This window comes from Pan troglodytes, chromosome 2 (genome assembly GCF_028858775.2).
Source record: "Pan troglodytes isolate AG18354 chromosome 2, NHGRI_mPanTro3-v2.0_pri, whole genome shotgun sequence".
NCBI classification, from domain to species: Eukaryota; Metazoa; Chordata; class Mammalia; order Primates; family Hominidae; genus Pan; species Pan troglodytes.
Genome location: NC_086015.1, coordinates 12,752,643 through 12,766,288, shown reverse-complemented (window position 1 = coordinate 12,766,288; position 13,646 = coordinate 12,752,643). Strand labels below are relative to the sequence as shown.

Here is a 13,646-nt window from a genome sequence, read left to right as displayed (position 1 = left end):
AGGAAGGAAGCTCCTTTAAGAAAGCGCTTGAGGCATGTCTTGTGAGAAACAGACAATTTTGGGTTCTAAAGAGAAGACTCAGAGAGAGGGACGGAAGAACTTTCCTCAAATCTCTGAAGGCATAAGGGATGAGATTTATTCTGGGAGGTCCCAAGGACTGGTGAGTAAGTGGCAGACTTTGGCTTGACTCAACCCAGGGCCTGGGTCATCGTTGGCCCCACTGATAATGATAGCTGATATAGTTCTCTGTAAGGGTACCAGGAAGGACTGCCTCAAAGTTTCCCAGAGATGTAATAGACTGCTTCCGAAAGGGGCTGGCTTCCTGGGTCCAGAAACATTAAGGTAGAAGAGTGAAAGGGAACCAAGGGCTAAAAAAGGAGAAGAACAGGGCAAACTGTAGGACCATATAGTAAATCTTTCAGGCAGGACTGGCTACATAAGTTGAGGGGTCCAGAGAAAAACAAAAATTCAGCTCTTGTTAAAAAATGATTAAAAATTTCAACATGGTGAAATCAAGCTGTGGCATCTCCCAAGCATGGGACCCTGTGGGTTGCACTGCCCTGGTTTCAGATTCCGTGGGCCATATGGTCTCTGTCGCGACTACTCACCTCTGCCCTTGTAGCTCAAAAGCTGCTGTAGAAAATGCGTAAACGCAGGGGCTATGGTTGTGTCTCAGTAAAACTTTATTTACAAAAATAAGTGGCAGCCAGATTGTAAAAGCACGATTTTGGCTCATGGGCTGTGTGCAGTTTGCAGACCCTGTTTAGAGTCCTGGGTCATCAGAGCCGTCTTGGGCTGGTGCTGTCCCGAGCCATGTCTGGACGGCCTCGGTTTCACGTTCGAGCCAGTACAGACTCGCTCTCCTTATCTACTTCCCCCACCTGGGGGAAAATAGCTCTGACTTGAGTCCCATATCTAACTGGGATTCCTTCCACCCTGACTTGATTTTCCATCAGACAATGAGAATGAGTAAGTGAACCCCAAGTTGCCATACTCCCCTCCAAGAGCAGATGCCAGGACAGGGAAGACTGGCCCTTGCCATACTCAGGTAGAACCTGCTTTGCTTCCCAGGTGAAAGAAAAGAGATGGAAAATTTTCCAGCCTTCAGGACCAACAGTGAAAACTCCCTGTTCAGAGACCATGCTGGAGCAGGCTCCGGGGAAGGGGCATGTATTCTTGTGGGTGGGAACAGCGTTTGCTGTTTTCTTTCAGCAAGGCCCAGGGTGGGCCTCAGTCTCTGAGAATATCAGGTGCTTTGGCATTCAGAACGTCTTTATGAATTCACAGAGTCCTGACACTTGGGCGGGGCTCTCTGGGCTGGGGTTTCTGCATGTCTCTTTGAGCTCTGTGATGTATACCCCAGACCAAATGGATGTTCCAGAGACTGGGTGCCCTGAAGATGAGCCCTTGGTTCTGTCTGCAACCTCATTCTGCAGAATTCTTGAGGGGTGAGGATGAGAGATAAGTCATCACTTCTCCTTGTCTCTGTCTACTTAGCCTCCCAGAGGATCTTGGTTTGAGTCAAAAAGAGCTGGCTTCAATTTCATCTGGCCTAAGCCTCAGATGTGAGCCACACACGCTGCCCTAGAGATTCAGAGCACGCCCCACTTCATATACCACACTGCCTTTTTTGAAAACAGGTTGAACTTAACTCTTCTGCATTGAGGGAAGCTTTCCAGGGGCCATATTTTCATTCAACACATGGTGACTTCATGCTGGTGTTTTTCCTAGGCTCGGTGGATGGGAAACAAAGATGAATAATGCATGATTTCAACAAACGCTTACTGGGTGTGCAGCACATAGCAGATGCTGAGGATAAAACAGTGAAGAAGACTTGAACCCTGACCTGGTAGATTGCACAGTTCTGCTGGGGAGGCAGACAAGAAAAAACAATGATGAACAGAGGGCCTGGCACGCTGCCTGCTGGGGTAGGCAGGTGGCAAACACAAGGAGGAAGCCCTAGGATCACAGACGGACATGGCTCCTGCCTGGGAGGATTTCCCAGTCTCGTAGGGAATGAGGGAGGCCCTTGAGCACCCCCAGATCCCTGCAGCGTGTGCTGAAGTTCCATCGAGTCAGTGGGGGAGGTGAACACTGCCCCAGAGCACTGGGTGTTGGCCTCTGGGGAACAGAGAGAGGGAGCTTGGGGAACAGACAGAGGAAGTTGGAGGGTCATTTTCTTGCAGGGAAATAATTATTGCCCTCCTTCCCTGCGATTTGTAGAGGAGGGCAACTTTTAGGAATAATGGTGTGTTAGGGATTGAACTGTATTCCCTCAAAAGCTGTAGAAGTCCTGACCTCCAGTACCTGTGAATAGGACCTTATTTGGAAATAGGATCTCTGCAGATGATCAGAGTTAAGATGAAGCTATTAAGTCATTGAGGTTGGCTGGAATCCAATATGACTGGTAATATTAGATTCCAGCCAATATAATATTTTTATAAAATGGGGAAATTTGAATATATAGAGACACACACACACAAACACACACACACACACACAACACAATGTGAAGATTGGGGTTCTGCTGCCACAAGCCAGGGAACTACCAGCAGCTCAGAGAGAGGCCTAGAATCGAGCCTACCCTGGCGCCTTCAGAGGCAGCATGACTGCCCACCTTGATCTCGGATGTCCAGCCTCCAGAACTGTGGGACAATACATTTCTGCTATGTAAGCCCCGAGTCGGTGGTCGTGGCAACCCTAGCAAACTAATACATGCTAGAAGGACCCAAACTTCTAACTGTATTCATTTCCTATTGCTCCTGTAATAACCATAAACGTATCTTAAAATAACACAGATCTATTATCTTACAGTTCTACAGGTCATGAGTCCTCAAATCAAGGCATCAGCAGGGCTGCCTTCCTTCTGGAGGTTCTAGGGGAGAATCTATGGCCTTACCTTTTCTAGCTTTCAGAGGTCACCTGTGTTCCTTCTTCCATCTCCAAAGGGCATCCTTTCAACCTCTGCTCCAAATCAGGAGCTGTGATCCAGGTTCTCACCTCCTCTCTGCCTTTCCTGTTCCCCCTCAATCCCACACTTTTGGTCAACCAGGGGTTCCTGTGCTTCTTGCCTGTTGGCTGTGAGTTCCTTGATTCATTTCCAGCCCACAGCCACTGGCTCCGTGGAAATCCTGGGGCCCCATCTCTAGGGCTGTCCATCCAGATAGTGAAGACACTGCTGGTCCCTAGCTGAGCAGAACCTGCTGGTCAGCCAACATGCAGCTGGCGCCCAAACTCACTTTCCCTCCCTCTCTTTCTATGTGTGTGTCATGTTTGCAGCTGAAAAGCAGATGGGGGGCTTTATTTAAGGAGGAATTTCCAACTGCCAGTGCTCTCTGGGAATAGTACAGGGTGGGGTCCTAGGGTAGCTCACTTGAAGAGGGCAGGATCCTGTAGATCTTAAGAGCTTGGGCTTTTGATTCAATTGACCTGAGAGAATCTGCTAGTCATAAGGTGTATGACCTTGAGCCTCAGTTTACTTGCCTGTAAAATAGGAATGATAATAATAGGATGATGTGAGGACCATGTCAGGGTCACAAACTGAAATGCCATCAAGGTAAATGAATGACGCAGGCCAGGCGGAAGACACCCACAGCCTCATTGATCATCTCTTTTTTGATAGACATGGCGATGAGAAACACACCTTTCTTTTGAGCTATAGGAAAACCGACAGGGCAATCATTACCATAAGAATCAGGGGCTGGGCACGGTGGCTCATGCCTGTAATCCTAGCACTTTGGGAGGCAGAGGCAGGCGAATCACCTGAGATCAGGAGTTCAAGGCCAGCCTGGCCAATACGGTGAAACCCTGTCTCTACTAAAAATACAAAAATTAGCCGGGCGTGGTGGCGCATGCCTGTAGTCCCAGCTACTCGGGAGGCTGAGGCAGGAGAATCGCTTGAACCTGGGAGACGGAGGTTGCAGTGAGCTGAGATTGCGCCACTGGCCACTGCACTCCAGCCTGGGTGACACAGCAAGACTCCGTCTCAAAAAAAAAAAAAAAAAAAAAAAAAAAATTCAGGGATGCCCAGCCTCAGTGTGGGGAGACAACAAGGAGAAGTGGGGACTGTGGAAAATCGGAGATCACATGCCCAGCTCACTCCAAGAGGAGTGGGGGTTGCAAATCCAGGGATGGGGCAGAATGGCCCAGCCTGAGAGGGGACCTGCAGTCTGGGGCTGTGACCTCATGGGCTTTAAAGAATTTCAGTGCCCAGGCCACACCCCAGACCAGTGATAGCAGAATGTCTGGGTTAGAACCCGGGCACCTGTAATTTTTAAAGCTCCCCTCCAGTGATTTCCTAGTTTTAGAACCACTGTCTGGCAGTGGGGAGGAGGCGGTCAGACCATGCGGCTCCCAGGTGGTTGGGCCAGGGAGAGACTGAGGGAAAGAAGGAGTTGGTGGTGGGGAAATTTGGGGGTGGAGCACCATCTGTCTGCCCTGCAGTGCGACTCCTCACCATCTTCATAAAAGCTTCACAAGTTCAACGTGCCTGTTGTCATCGGATTCTGGAAAAGGGGCTGAGTTTAGCATCAAATGATGGGGGAGGGAGGCTGGAACAGCTACTGTGAATAAGAAGAGCGGCTGCTTCGGGGGGAGGAGAAGGCTGATATTCTTGTGGCATTGCCTAGTTGTGGTGGGTCTTTCATGGGGAAAAACACAACCTTTTTCAAAATCCAGGCAAGAAAAGTTACAGAATGTGCATCTACACAGTGTGGGGCTTGCAATGCCACACTGAATCCTGGTGGATTGAAAATTAGAAAGACAGAGCCTTTGGGAGTTACAGAGTAAGCAACTGACATTAGGAGCAAATGTGCAGGGTTAGCTGCCCAGGACCTGAAATGAAATAAAATGCCTCAACCACCTCCAGCTTGGTCAACTCTAGCTTAAAGTTCAGCCCTGCCTCAAAGGAGATGAAGATAATGGCACGTGTAGAAAATGACTGTCAGAAGTTTAATAGAATGTTTAAACAAATGGGATCTTGGTCACCTCAAGGAAAAGCTGTGAGACATTCAATCAGATCATTAAACAGAGGCAGTGAAGGAGAATGACTCTTTAGGTCGCATATATCTGATGAACTTGGCACCTCTGCCAGGTAAATAAAAATTACTCTCATGGAGACAAAACTTTTGTGGTTTGCTATTGGTCTTTATTTTGTTTTGCTCAGATATGTGAGGCTCTCCCCGTAATATTTCATTTCCACATGCTGTAGGGTTGGTGTGGGGTTTAAGAGAAGTTTTAATTTTTGTCAGCTTGCATATTTACCTCCATTGTTTATTTGTGTGTGGTAATGTAGGAGGCATTCATTTTATTAGGGAAAATGCAATGTCACTTTTTTTTTTTTTTTGAGACAGGGTCTTGCTCTGTCGCCCAGGCTGGAGTGCAGTGGTGCACTCATGGCTGAATGTAGCCTTGACCTCCTGGACTTGAATGATCCTCCCACCCCAGCCTCCCAAGTAGTTGGGACCATGGGCGCATACCACCATATTCAGCTAATTTCTTTCTTTTTTTTTTTTTTTTTTTTAATGTTTTTGTAGAGAGGAGGTCTTGCCATGTTGCCCAGGTTGGTCTTGAACCCCTGGGCTCAAGTGATCTTCCTGCCTTGGCCTCCCAATGTGCTGGGATTACAGATGGGAGCCACTGTGCCTGGCTGCAATGTCATTTTAATAGACCTTAATTTTATCTTTGTTTAGTGGACCAGGTAGAGTGGTCCTGCTGTGTGGTTTCCTGCAGCCAAGGGGGCTGGGGAAGGAGGTGGTAGGGTTGGGGAAAAGAAGCAGGAATTAGGTGTCTGGCTCTGCAGAGGTGCGGAGGAGAAAGTGGCTCTGCGGTCGGTGCATGGAGACCAATGGAAATGGAAGAAAGCTTGCAAACTGAGCAAGGAGGGTAGAGCCAGAATAAAGGAAGTAACATGGAGGGAGAAGCAAAGCCTCATAACCCACCCCAGGCAGGCTTGCTGGAGTGCCATGGATTTAACTAATGGGTTCGGACAGGACAATCTTTTCTTTAATAAGGCTAGGTTAACTGGGAATAATTGAGCCCATGGAATTTTCAAGGTTTCTGACCATATGTTCTGAGGATTTCACTGTACGAACCCCTCCAGAGACCAAAAGGAACTTGTGGAAGACACTCATTCCTAGGAAATGAATAAGAATTAGGAATAAGTTGTTGTTGTGAATTTAGCTTTTGGAACAAGGCCTGGCACCCAGTAGAGACTCTATAGATACTTGTTGATTGACTGCATGAAGGTAAGGTCACACTGATTCATATATGGAGTGAATAAATGGAGATAATTTCACACTGATTCATATCTGGAAAGAAAATTAGAGCAGAAGTGCTCAACCGAGAAATTCTGTGAATGAAGAATGTTGGAAAAAATTGTGCCTTGTTGTATGTGTTCATGCGAGCTATTCAGGTTTGAACCCCTGGCATCTCTGCATTTGTTTCTCATGGAGAGAAGAAGACAAGGATTGTGAATGTGGGCCTGGCGCCAATCAAGGTGAATGTCTGCTCCAAGAGCAGGGAGGTGGCTGACAGCCAATCCGCTTTGCATGTGCTGCCTCTTGGTTCTTCCAAAGCTGTTAGGGGTGGCTATTCCTATGCATATGTAATGACTCATGTCACAGGGGAGTCAAGAAGTCCCGGCAGCTTTCAGCTGGATTCTGAATACTTTTGAATTGATATTTAAGGCCATCATATTTACATTAAACACAGAAAATCTTGAGATTTGTGTTTTTGAAAAGATGAGGTATACATTGGGTCGTATAAATTTGGATTCCTCCTAGCTTTTACTTACTCAGTGTGACTTCAGGCAAGTTACTTAATCTCACCATGTGTCAGTTTCCTCCTCTGTAAAATGGGGTGATTATGTTTCCCAAGTCACAGGATTAAGGGAGTAACCCCGTGAGTTAATGAATGTAAAGTACTTATAACAGTGGCGGGGAGTCCAGGTATTAGTTACTATTGTTATTAGTTGGTTCTTGCACTGCTGTAAAGAAATACCAGAGACTGGGTAATTTATAAAGAAAAGAGGTTTAATTGGCCCATGGTTCTGCAGGCTGTACAGGAAGCATAGCAGCAGCAGGTTCTGGGGAGGCCTCAAGGAACTTACAATCATGGTGGAAGGCAAAGGGGGAACAGACGTCTTACATGGCAGGAGCAGGAGGAAGAGAGAGAAGAAGGGGAGGTGCCACACACTTTTTAACAAGCAGATATCACGAGAACTCACTCACTATCTCAACACAGCACCAAGGGGAAAATCTGACCCCCGTGATCCAATCACCTCCCACCAGGCCCTACCTCCAACATTGCAATGGGATTACATTTCTATGTGAGATTACGTTATGGGAGATTACATGTAATCTATGTGAGATTAAACGTAATGGGATTACATTTCTATATGGGTGGGGACACAGATTCAAACCATATGAGTATTGTTGTTCTGTTTTTTTTTTGTTGTTTTTTTGGTTTTTTGTTTTTTTTTTTCTTTTATTATTATACTTTAAGTTTTAGGGTACATGTGCACATTGTGCAGGTTAGTTACATATGTATACATGTGCCATGCTGGTGCGCTGCACCCACTAACTCGTCATCTAGCATTAGTTATATCTCCCAATGCTATCCCTCCCCCCTCCCCCCACACCACAACAGTCCCCAGAGTGTGATGTTCCCCTTCCTGTGTCCATGTGTTCTTATTGTTCAATTACCAACTATGAGTGAGAATATGCGGTGTTTGGTTTTTTGTTCTTGCGATAGTTTACTGAGAATGATGATTTCCAATTTCATCCATGTCCCTACAAAGGACGTGAACTCATCATTTTTTATGGCTGCATAGTATTCCATGGTGTATATGTGCCACATTTTCTTAATCCAGTCTATCATTGTTGGACATTTGAGTTGGTTCCAAGTCTTTGCTATTGTGAATAATGCCGCAATAAACATACGTGTGCATGTGTCTTTATAGCAGCATGATTTATAGTCCTTTGGGTATATACCCAGTAATGGAATGGCTGGGTCAAATGGTATTTCTAGTTCTAGATCCCTGAGGAATCGCCACACTGACTTCCACAATGGTTGAACTAGTTTACAGTCTCACCAACAGTGTAAAAGTGTTCCTATTTCTCCACATCCTCTCCAGCACCTGTTGTTTCCTGACTTTTTAATGATTGCCATGCTAACTGGTGTGAGATGGTATCTCATTGTGGTTTTGATTTGCATTGCTCTGATGGCCAGTGATGGTGAGCATTTTTTCATGTGTTTTTTGGCTGCATAAATGTCTTCTTTTGAGAAGTGTCTGTCCATGTCCTTTGCCCACTTTTTGATGGGGTTGTTTGTTTTTTTCTTGTAAATTTGTTGGAGTTCATTGTAGATTCTGGATATTAGCCCTTTGTCAGATGAGTAGGTTGCGAAAATTTTCTCCCATTTTGTGGGTTGCCTGTTCACTCTGATGGTAGTTTCTTTTGCTGTACAGAAGCTCTTTAGTTTAATTAGATCCCATTTGTCAATTTTGGCTTTTGTTGCCATTGCTTTTGGTGTTTTAGACCTGAAGTCCTTGCCCATGCCTATGTCCTGAATGGTATTGCCTAGGTTTTCTTCTAGGGTTTTTATGGTTTTAGGTCTAACATTTAAGTCTTTAATCCATCTTGAATTGATTTTTGTATAAGATGTAAGGAAGGGATCCAGTTTCAGCTTTCTACATATGGCTAGCCAGTTTTCCCAGCACCATTTATTAAATAGGGAATCCTTTCCCCATTGCTTGTTTTTCTCAGGTTTGTCAAAGATCAGATAGTTGTAGATATGCGGCGTTATTTCTGAGGGCTCTGTTCTGTTCCATTGATCTATATCTCTGTTTTGGTACCAGTACCATGCTGTTTTGGTTACTGTAGCCTTGTAGTATAGTTTGAAGTCAGGTAGTGTGATGCCTCCAGCTTTGTTCCTTTGGCTTAGGATTGACTTGGCGATGCGGGCTCTTTTTTGGTTCCATATGAACTTGAAAGTAGTTTTTTCCAATTCTGTGAAGAAAGTCATTGGTAGCTTGATGGGGATGGCATTGACTCTGTAAATTACCTTGGGCAGTATGGCCATTTTCACGATATTGATTCTTCCTACCCATGAGCATGGAATGTTCTTCCATTTGTTTGTATCCTCTTTTATTTCCTTGAGCAGTGGTTTGTAGTTCTCCTTGAAGAGGTCCTTCACATCCCTTGTAAGTTGGATTCCTAGGTATTTTATTCTCTTTGAAGCAATTGTGAATGGGAGTTCACTCATGATTTGGCTCTCTGTCTGTTGCTGGTGTATAGGAATGCTTATGATTTTTGTACATTGATTTTGTATCCTGAGACTTTGCTGAAGTTGCTTATCAGCTTAAGGAGATTTTGGGCTGAGACAATGGGGTTTTCTAGATATACAATCATGTCATCTGCAAACAGGGACAATTTGACTTCCTCTTTTCCTAATGAATACCCTTTGTTTCCTTCTCCTGCCTAATTGCCCTGGCCAGAACTTCCAACACTATGTTGAATAGGAGTGGTGAGAGAGGGCATCCCTGTCTTGTGCCAGTTTTCAAAGGGAATGCTTCCAGTTTTTGCCCATTCAGTATGATATTGGCTGTGGGTTTGTCATAGATAGCTCTTATTATTTTGAAATACGTCCCATCAATACCTAATTTATTGAGAGTTTTTAGCATGAAGGGTTGTTGAATTTTGTCAAAGGCCTTTTCTGCATCTATTGAGATAATCATGTGGTTTTTGTCTTTGGCTCTGTTTATATGCTGGATTACATTTATTGATTTGCGTATATTGAACCAGCCTTGCATCCCAGGGATGAAGCCCACTTGATCATGGTGGATAAGCTTTTTGATGTGCTGCTGGATTTGTTTTGCCAGTATTTTATTGAGGATTTTTGCATCAATGTTCATCAAGGATATTGGTCTAAAATTCTCTTTTTTGGTTGTGTCTCTGCCCGGCTTTGGTATCAGGATGATGCTGGCCTCATAAAATGAGTTAGGGAGGATTCCCTCTTTTTCTATTGATTGGAATAGTTGTAGAAGGAATGGTACCAGTTCCTCCTTGTACCTCTGGTAGAATTCGGCTGTGAATCCATCTGGTCCTGGACTCTTTTTGGTTGGTAAGCTATTGATTATTGCCACAATTTCAGATCCTGTTATTGCTCTATTCAGAGATTCAACTTCTTCTTGGTTTAGTCTTGGGAGAGTGTATACGTCAAAGAATTTATCCATTTCTTCTAGATTTTCTAGTTTATTTGCGTAGAGGTGTTTGTAGTATTCTCTGACGGTAGTTTGTATTTCTGTGGGATCAGTGGTGATATCCCCTTTATCATTTTTTATTGCGTCTATTTGATTCTTCTCTCTTTTTTTCTTTATTAGTCTTGCTAGCAGTCTATTTTGTTGATCCTTTCAAAAAACCAGCTCCTGGATTCATTAATTTTTTGAAGGGTTTTTTGTGTCTCTATTTCCTTCAGTTCTGCTCTGATTTTAGTTATTTCTTGCCTTCTGCTAGCTTTTGAATGTGTTTACTCTTGCTTTTCTAGTTCTTGTAATTGTGGTGTTAGGGTGTCAATTTTGGATCTTTCCTGCTTTCTCTTGTGGGCATTTAGTGCTATAAATTTCCCTGTACACACTGCTTTGAATGCATCCCAGAGATTCTGGTATGTTGTGTCTTTTTTCTCATTGGTTTCAAAGAACATCTTTATTTCTGCCTTCATTTTGTTATGTACCCAGTAGTCATTCAGGAGCAGGTTGTTCAGTTTCCATGTAGTTGAGTGGTTTTGAGTGAGATTCTTAATCCTGAGTTCTAGTTTGATTGCACTGTGGTCTGAGAGATAGTTTGTTATAATTTCTGTTCTTTTACATTTGCTGAGGAGAGCTTTACTTCCAAGTATGCGGTCAATTTCAGAATAGGTGTGGTGTGGTGCTGAAAAAAATGTATATTCTGTTGATTTGGGGTGGAGAGTTCTGTAGATGTCTATTAGGTCTGCTTAGTGCAGAGCTGAGTTCAATTCCTGGGTATCCTTGTTGACTTTCTGTCTCATTGATCTGTCTAATGTTGACAGTGGGGTGTTAAAGTCTCCCATTATTAATGTGTGGGAGTCTAAGTCTCTTTGTAGGTCACTCAGGACTTGCTTTGTGAATCTGGGTGCTCCTGTGTTGGGTGCATATATATTTAGGATAGTTAGCTCTTCTTGTTGAATTGATCCCTTTACCATTATGTAATGGCCTTCTTTGTCTCTTTTGATCTTTGTTGGTTTAAAGTCTGTTTTATCAGAGACTAGGATTGCAACCCCTGCCTTTTGTTGTTTTCCATTTGCTTGGTAGATCTTCCTCCATCCTTTTATTTTGAGCCTATGTGTGTCTCTGCATGTGAGATGAGTTTCCTGAATACAGCACACTGATTGGTGTTGACTCTTTATCCAATTTGCCAGTCTGTGTCTTTTAATTGGAGCATTTAGTCCATTTACATTTAAAGTTAATATTGTTATGTGTGAGTTTGGTCCTGTCATGATGATGTTAGCTGGTTATTTTGCTCGTTAGTTTATGCAGTTTCTTCCTAGTCTCGATAGTCTTTACATTTTGGCATGATTTTGCAGTGGCTGATACTGGTTGTTCCTTTCCATGTTTAGCGCTTCCTTCAGGAGCTCTTTCAGGGCAGGCCTGGTGGTGACAAAATCTCTCAGCATTTGCTTGTCTGTAAAGTATTTTATTTCTCCTTCACTTATGAAGCTTAGTTTGGCTGGATATGAAATTCTGGGTTGAAAATTCTTTTCTTTAAGAATGTTGAATATTGGCCCCCACTCTCTTCTGGCCTGTAGGGTTTCTGCCAAGAGATCCGCTGTTAGTCTGATGGGCTTCCCTTTGAGGGTAATCCGACCTTTCTCTCTGGCTGCCCTTAACATTTTTTCCTTCATTTCAACTTTGGTGAATCTGACAATTATGTGTCTTGGAGTTGCTCTTCTCGAGGAGTATCTTTGTGGCATTCTCTGTATTTCCTGAATCTGAACATTGGCCTGCCTTGCTAGATTGGGGAAGTTCTGGATGATATCCTGCAGAGTGTTTTCCAACTTAGTTCCATTCTCCCCATCACTTTCAGGTACACCAATGAGACGTAGATTTGGTCTTTTCACATAGTCCCATATTTCTTGGAGGCTTTGCTTATTTCTTTTTATTCTTTTTTCTCTAAACTTCCCTTCTCACTTCATTTCATTCATTTCATCTTCCATTGCTGATACCCTTTCTTCCAGTTGATTGCATCGGCTCCTGAGGCTTCTGCATTCTTCACGTAGTTCTCGAGCCTTGGTTTTCAGCTCCATCAGCTCCTTTAAGCACTTCTCCGTATTGGTTATTCTAGTTATACATTCTTCTAAATTTTTTTCAAAGTTTTCAACTTCTTTGCCTTTGGTTTGAATGTCCTCCTGTAGCTCAGAGTAATTTGATCATCTGAAGCCTTCTTCTCTCAGCTCGTCAAAGTCATTCCCCCTCCAGCTTTGTTCCGTTGCTGGTGAGGAACTGCGTTCCTTTGGAGGAGGAGAGGCGCTCTGCTTTTTAGAGTTTCCAGTTTTTCTGTTCTGTTTTTCCCCCATCTTTGTGGTTTTATCTACTTTTGGTCTTTGATGATGGTGATGTACAGATGGGTTTTTGGTGTAGATGTCCTTTCTGTTTGTTAGTTTTCCTTCTAACAGACAGGACCCTCATCTGCAGGTCTGTTGGAGTACCCTGCCGTGTGAGGTGTCAGTGTGCCCCTGCTGGGGGGTGCCTCCCAGTTAGGCTGCTCGGGGGTCAGGGGTCAGGGACCCACTTGAGGAGGCAGTCTGCCCGTTCTCAGATCTCCAGCTGCGTACTGGGAGAACCACTGCTCTCTTCAAAGCTGTCAGACAGGGACATTTAAGTCTGCAGAGGTTACTGCTGTCTTTTTGTTTGTCTGTGCCCTGCCCCCAGAGGTGGAGCCTACAGAGGCAGGCAGGCCTCCTTGAGCTGTGGTGGGCTCCACCCAGTTGGAGCTTCCTGGCTGCTTTGTTTACCTCATCAAGCCTGGGCAATGGCGGGCGCCCCTCCCCCAGCCTCGCTGCCGCCTTGCAGTTTGATCTGAGACTGCTGTGCTAGCAATCAGCGAGACTCCGTGGGGTAGGACCCTCCGAGCCAGGTGCGGGATATAATCTCGCAGTGCGCCGTTTTTTAAGCCCGTCGGAAAAGCACAGTATTCGGGTGGGAGTGACCCGATTTTCCAGATGCGTCCATCACCCCTTTCTTTGACTCGGAAAGGGAACTCCCTGACCCCTTGCGCTTCCCGAGTGAGGCAATGCCTCGCCCTGCTTCGGCTCGTGCACGGTGCGCGCACCCACTGACCTGCGCCCACTGTCTGGCACTCCCTAGTGAGATGAACCCGGTACCTCAGATGGAAATGCAGAAATCACCCGTCTTCTACGTCGCTCACGCTGGGAGCTGTAGACCCGAGCTGTTCCTATTCGGCCATCTTGGCTCCTCCCCCGGTTTTTTGGGTTTTTTTTGAGACAGAGTCTCACTCTGTTGCCCAGGCTGGAATACAGTAGCATGATATTGGCTCACCGCAGCCTCTGCCTCCTGGGTTGAAGCAATACTCCCACTTCAACCTCCTAAGTCGCTCCTAAGTAGGCATGCA

At 44.9% G+C, this 13,646-nt stretch overlaps 1 long non-coding RNA gene across 1 annotated transcript; it reads left to right on the top strand.

Annotated features, from left to right (window-relative positions):
* Positions 1–1,232: 1,232 nt before the first annotated feature.
* LOC107970555 (uncharacterized) lies at positions 1,233–2,733 on the top strand. The gene is made up of 2 exons (XR_001713158.4): positions 1,233–1,448; positions 1,732–2,733. It is a non-coding gene; the product is annotated as an uncharacterized LOC107970555 (long non-coding RNA).
* The last annotated feature ends 10,913 nt before the right edge of the window (positions 2,734–13,646 follow it).